Here is a 6,996-nt window from a genome sequence, read left to right on the forward strand (position 1 = left end):
GCTGTTTTTGATAAATAAAAAAAACATTTTTTTGTATAAATTCACTATTTTTGCCGTCACGTAATTAGCGATGAATTTTTTAATGATTATTTTCATAGTGAGCGTATCTCTTTTATTAAATAGTTGTGTTTCATTGAATTTGGTGAGCATGCAGTAATGTTGCAATGCCTTTTACAGAGGTACCTGTCCGTAACCCTTATTGTATCCTGAAACTGAACTATACATTAAAAATACAACATGAAATTTGTGATTATTAATAATTTTTGAATTAATACTTATTATTGTTTTCAGGTTGGATCCCCAAGTTCTGAATTAGAACAAAAACATGCGAGGATATCCTGGCCATGAACAGCAATTAAACTTTACAGGTGTATGAAGTAATGAATATTTTGTTAGAGGTTTCCAACAGATCATTTCCTTGTATGCTCTTAAAGCAAGCAGTCCACAGCATGACACAAATCGCAGTAGTCACCAAAAATTAATGTGATCTTTCACACCTTTTGTTTAAAGGGATATTTTCCCCTAGAATTTTAGAGTATATTATGATAGTAAGTGCATAAATAATAACCTACAAATTTATGTAATTACCCATTCACGTTTGTCATAAAACAACAGTGAATTTTGAAATCTTTTATTTTGACTGCTGACATGATACCGCGCGATTGTGCTGACACCCTGAAAAAGTTGCGATTTTTCTGATTTATTTTGCACGTTACAGACTGATGGCTAATCACAAAAGTGCAATTATATTTAAACCTAACTGCTATTTAATTTTAACCAAACGAATTTTATTTTAGGACAAATTCGTCCAAATTTTAACTGAAACTAAGTGTGGTTTATAAATATTGCAATCCTTCTCCTCTTAAAGTAATAAATAAGAAACACCCTCGGTCTGTAGCCTGCAGCCGAAATGTGACTTTGCGCAACTGTTTCAGTGGATGCGCTTCCAGTGGCGCCACCGTCGTTGTAAGCAACGGTATAGCCGTCAATTTTAAAACATTAAAAAATTTTATTTCTATTAGAGTATTGAACCATAAAACTTTTAATATAGCGTAATTTTAACATATTTTAACTGAAAATATCCAAAGAACCTAGAGTAATGTATCCCTTTAATGACTTCTCTGTATTGCAACCTGTGTCAAACTTGCGTAAAATAGTTTAACAATCATGTTTTTGAAGCTGTTGCTATCTCAAAGAATGTTGCACGTTGTAATAAAAAGAGTGTGTTTCATATGTGCAGTATGTGAATTATTCGTTAAAATTTTATACTAATTAGTATTGTAGTGGTATTCCATTTACCTGGTAGAAAGCTATGTGACCATGTGTTTCTGCTCTTCTCGCTTCCCCTCAGCTGACGTATGGGTGTTGTCAGTATATGTATGCATAAACGCTACAAAAATTTCGTATATGAACACCATACACGATATAATTTATATTCTTTAATGTTAGACAGTCTTAGTGTCTTCCACACCATGCACACGCGGCCAAGAAATGCATGTCTGATCATGAAATCCGCTCGAAAACGTGTCCTTAATATGCGCGCACACACAAAAACACGCACGCCCGAATGCTCGCACGAGCGCACGCACACGCACGCACGCACGCACGCACGAATGCTCGCACACACACACCCGCACGCGCACGCACACGCACGCATGCATGCACACAACGCACACACACACGCATGCACACAACACACACACACACACACACACACACACACACACACACACACACACACACACACACACGCACACAAACGCACACATCTGCACACGCACGCGCACACACGCACGCACGCACGCACGCACGCGGACCGGTGTTTACCCTGCTCCAATCACCTTACAGCCGGACAGACAACTACTGACCAACAATCAAACGACACAAGCCCGGCGACACAAACGACACAAACAAAGAAACGCGTCCCACATTTTCATTTTAACCGTTTCACCAATTTAATACAATTTTACATACACCGACGTACGCGCGGTGGGATGGGTGAGGTACCTGCGGCGTGACCGGTGACGAATTGTGATGTTGACCACGAAACGATGACCACTGTTCTACAAGCGACTATATAAATAGCTAACCGCCTTCAGAGCAGCCGCTATTTCGTCGTGGTGTACTGGTAACGCGACCAACGCCAGAACGAAAGAGAGAGAAGAGAGTCAGCTCGTCGATTCACAAGGTAAGCTGCAATAGCATCCTCTGTGAGATAATAGTGAGAAGGGGAGAGGAGGAGGAGGAGAGAGGAAGTGAGACTTCTTATTCATGTAGCTGCAGTAGCAACTAGTGAGAGACATGAGAGGAGACGATGGGGGAGGAGGAGGAAGAAGAGAGGGGGAGGAGGAGGAAGAAGAGAGGTAGAGGGGGTTATGTTAGGCTTCCTTGCATTCGTTCCTAGTCACCAGATACGTATAGCCCCACAAATTTATTTATTTATTTATTAACTTGTTTATTTATTTATTCATTCATTCATTCATTTAATGACGGTACACTGGCAGTAAATAACAACGCGAGCTTGCAAGCTACTTGCAACCGTCATCAGTAAATTGGTCATTAGAACTAATTAACCGTTCTAATTAGAATCACACCGTACCCTCGTTCGAACAGACATCTATAGTAAGGTCGTGCAAAAAGCCAACGTGTGAACAAATAAACGTCTCATGATCTAAATCGTACTTGTTTGCTCTACAGGTAAATATATCGAACTTCGACAAAGCGAAACGAAGGGGCAAACCTAAACAAAAACAAGATGCAACTTGGAGGAAAGAAAATAAACTGGAGAATGGTGGTCGCTGCACTGCTGGTAAGCAGATGCCTGCATATTCTAATCAGAGTGAGAGTCATTGATTCTCGTGGCCAATGAGTGTGCGTGCGTGCGTGACCTTCATAATAACAGTCAGTCCTAGTGTAAGTGATTGAGTAGGCATCTTAACTACTTCAGTGTTTTATTACATCCTTGATCTGGAAGACTGTACCCAGCTAAATGAAGCTCCCATCGAGCGACACCACCAAAGTTTAAAACAAAGTAACTGTCAAAATTCTGCCAGTGACCAGTCACCTTCTAAGGTCAATAGGTTTAACCATATTACTTTTTCCTGCAGGCTGCATATTTCAGAACGATCATCTGATTCACAACACGACAGGCTCAACGTGAATAGTAAGGCTGTATCACGGTTAAAACCTCCTCCAGCAGCAAGCAGTGGTGCCCATAAATTGATCACGTTAGGTGGCAGCTTAACACAGAGTCGAGCAGAGGAGCTAAAGTTGAAAAGACAGCCAGTTGCGTTTTCCAGTAACAGCAGTGAAGAGACAGTTTGTCATGTGAGTGAAGTAGCGAATGCATCAAAGACTTCAGATGGTAAAACTGATGCTGAGTTGTTGAGGTGTCAGAAGCATCTGGTGAAAGTTGACAGAACATTCATCACTCCGTGTACAGGGATTGCCTCCACGTTTAAGCAACAAGGTCATGATCAACAGAACTTACACAGCGAGGAACTGCCCAACAACAAACGAAAACTAGTGACGATTGAAAAATATGAAAGGGTGATTTTAGACGATGAGCAGGTGACTTCAGAGGAAGCTCGAAAAAAACACCGCAGTGCCAACCCAGCTAAGGTTCTTAGCGGTGAAAAGAAGCCTGTGTTAAAGAGGGTAGGCCATGTTGTTCATTAGTATTTAACTGTACAGATGACACAGTTATTATACATTGTCTCTGAAGGGCATACATTCAGGGTTACAGACAGGTACCTCTGTAAAGGGCATTGCAACATATAACTGCTTACCAAATTCATTCAAACACATATCTATTTCATAAAAGAGATGTCTCTTTACGCTCACGATGAAAATAATCATTAAAAAATTCATCGCTAATTACGTGATGGCAAAAATTGTAAATTTATACAAACAAATTTCTTTTCTTATTTCTCAAAAACAGCAAAGAGTTGGGACCTAAACTTTTAGCCCTAAGTTGTTCATAGTACGTATGAACTAAAAAATAGTCCCTGGAATTTTTTTTCAATGTTTTATTTTAGGATATAAGTTGAAAAGATGCATGAAAATCTGTATTTTTTTTATAAGATACAACAATATCATAAATAAGGAGCCATAACTTCTAAAATAAAACATTAAAAAAAAATTCCAGGGACACTTTTTTAGTTTATACTATGAACAACTTATGGCTAAAAGTTTAGGTCCCAACCCTTTGCTGTTTTTGAGAAATAAAAAAAGAATTTTTTTGTATAAATTTACTATTTTTGCCGTCACGTAATTAGCGATGAATTTTTTTAATTATCATTTTTATAGTGAGCGTATCTTTTTATTAAATAGATGTGTTTGATTGAATTTGGTGAGCAGTAATATTGCAATGCCCTTTACAGAGGTACCTGTCCGTAACCCTTATTGTATCCTGAAACTGAACTATACGTTAAAAATACAACACGCAATTTGTGATTATTCATAATTTTTGAATTAATACTTATTATTGTTTTCAGGTTGGATCCCCAAGTTCTGAATTAGAACAAAAACATGCGAGGATATCCTGGCCATGAACAGCAATTAAACTTTACAGGTGTATGAAATAATGAATATTTTGTTAGAGGTTTCCAACAGATCATTTCCCTGTATGCTCTTAAAGCAAGCAGTCCACAGCATGACACAAATCGCAGTAGTCACCAAAAATTAATGTGATCTTTCACACCTTTTGTTTAAAGGGATATTTTCCCCTAGAATTTTAGAGTATATTATGATAGTAAGTGCATAAATAATAACCTACAAATTTATGTAATTACCCATTCACGTTTGTCATAAAACAACAGTGAATTTTGAAATCTTTTATTTTGACTGCTGACATGATACCGCGCGATTGTGCTGACACCCCGAAAAAGTTGCGATTTTTCTGATTTATTTTGCACGTTACAGACTGATGGCTAATCACAAAAGTGCAATTATATTTAAACCTAACTGCTATTTAATTTTAACCAAACGAATTTTATTTTAGGACAAATTCGTCCAAATTTTAACTGAAACTAAGTGTGGTTTATAAATATTGCAATCCTTCTCCTCTTAAAGTAATAAATAAGAAACACCCTCGGTCTGTAGCCTGCAGCCGAAATGTGACTTTGCGCAACTGTTTCAGTGGATGCGCTTCCAGTGGCGCCACCGTCGTTGTAAGCAACGGTATAGCCGTCAATTTTAAAACATTAAAAAATTTTATTTCTATTAGAGTATTGAACCATAAAACTTTTAATATAGCGTAATTTTAACATATTTTAACTGAAAATATCCAAAGAACCTAGAGTAATGTATCCCTTTAATGACTTCTCTGTATTGCAACCTGTGTCAAACTTGCGTAAAATAGTTTAACAATCATGTTTTTGAAGCTGTTGCTATCTCAAAGAATGTTGCACGTTGTAATAAAAAGAGTGTGTTTCATATGTGCAGTATGTGAATTATTCGTTAAAATTTTATACTAATTAGTATTGTAGTGGTATTCCATTTACCTGGTAGAAAGCTATGTGACCATGTGTTTCTGCTCTTCTCGCTTCCCCTCAGCTGACGTATGGGTGTTGTCAGTATATGTATGCATAAACGCTACAAAAATTTCGTATATGAACACCATACACGATATAATTTATATTCTTTAATGTTAGACAGTCTTAGTGTCTTCCACACCATGCACACGCGGCCAAGAAATGCATGTCTGATCATGAAATCCGCTCGAAAACGTGTCCTTAATATGCGCGCACACACAAAAACACGCACGCTTGTTATGTGGTATTTGTGTAGACATCAGACATATACAAAGTATAGCAGGACAGGGCGGATCAAAGGGTTTGGTGAGCAGTTTCCATAGTTCTAGTCACAGCTAGGGGGTCCCGGGGGCATGCCCCCCCGACAATTTAAAAAAAAGAAGCTATATTTTGGTGGCATTCGTGAATTTTGAGGGTCAATTCTGAAGATACCCAGCCTGTGACCGCGTTTCTGAATCGGTGCAAACCGGCCTAAATCCGCGCCTGGTATAGTCCTTCATAAAACAGTCAGTCCTAGTGTAAGTGATTGAGTAGGCATCCTTAACTACTCAGTGTTTTATTACAGTTCTTGATCTGGAAGACTGTACCCAGCTAAATGAAGCTCCCATCGAGCGACACCACCAAAGTTTAAAACAAAGTAACTGTCAAAATTCTGCCAGTGACCAGTCACCTTCTAAGGTCAATAGGTTTAACCATATTACTTTTTCCTGCAGGCTGCATTTCAGAACGATCATCTGATTCACAACACGACAGGCTCACGTGAATAGTAAGGCTGTATCACGGTTAAAACCTCCTCCAGCAGCAAGCAGTGGTGCCCATAAATTGATCACGTTAGGTGGCAGCTTAACACAGAGTCGAGCAGAGGAACTAAAGTTGATATGTGCATGCATGTCTGTGCATGAATGTACGTGTGCTTGCGGGCATGTGTGTAAACACTTGCTTGCTTGTATGTGTATACATGTATATAATAGTTAGAAATGTTCACCTATTGCATAAATTCACTCTCATCAACGTAGATGTTTACTTGATTGATTGCAGAGCAACTAGAAGGGGAAAACGACTGCACAGATTGCAACACTTAGCCAACCAGCGATTAAGAAAAAGCACTGTTGAGGAAACTATAATTGGGAAAAAGTAAGTTACTAAATGTGTTCGTCTTCAGCAATTTACCTTATGAATAACATCACAAAGAAGTAACAACAATATCAAGGTTTTCTAGTTACATTACTTACATGGAACCTGTCACTTACAAAAATGACTAATTACTAAATGTGTAAATGTTTTATGACATTTATACTAGAATGCACATAGCAATCATCATCTTGATGGAAACATAAGCAGGTAATTCTCACTGAATAGATGAATATTTTCTAAAGAAATGTTAACTTTGTTACAATGTTTTATAATTAGCTGCTTTCCTACACTAATGCGTGGCCACACTAGCTACTTTTAAAGTCAACCC

General features: G+C 38.2%; 1 long non-coding RNA gene across 1 annotated transcript in view; it reads left to right on the forward strand.

The window, feature by feature from the left end:
- The window catches only part of LOC106808146, an 8,771-nt gene extending 3,803 nt beyond the window's left edge, over window positions 1–4,968 (forward strand). The window contains exons 2-3 of the long non-coding RNA XR_001393752.1: window positions 3,108–3,657; window positions 4,497–4,968. This is a non-coding gene — a long non-coding RNA (uncharacterized LOC106808146). The remainder of the gene's footprint in view (window positions 1–3,107; window positions 3,658–4,496) is intronic.
- The last annotated feature ends 2,028 nt before the right edge of the window (window positions 4,969–6,996 follow it).

The sequence above is a fragment of the Priapulus caudatus genome, unplaced genomic scaffold (genome assembly GCF_000485595.1).
Source record: "Priapulus caudatus unplaced genomic scaffold, Priapulus_caudatus-5.0.1 Scaffold255, whole genome shotgun sequence".
NCBI lineage: Eukaryota > Metazoa > Priapulida > Priapulimorpha > Priapulimorphida > Priapulidae > Priapulus > Priapulus caudatus.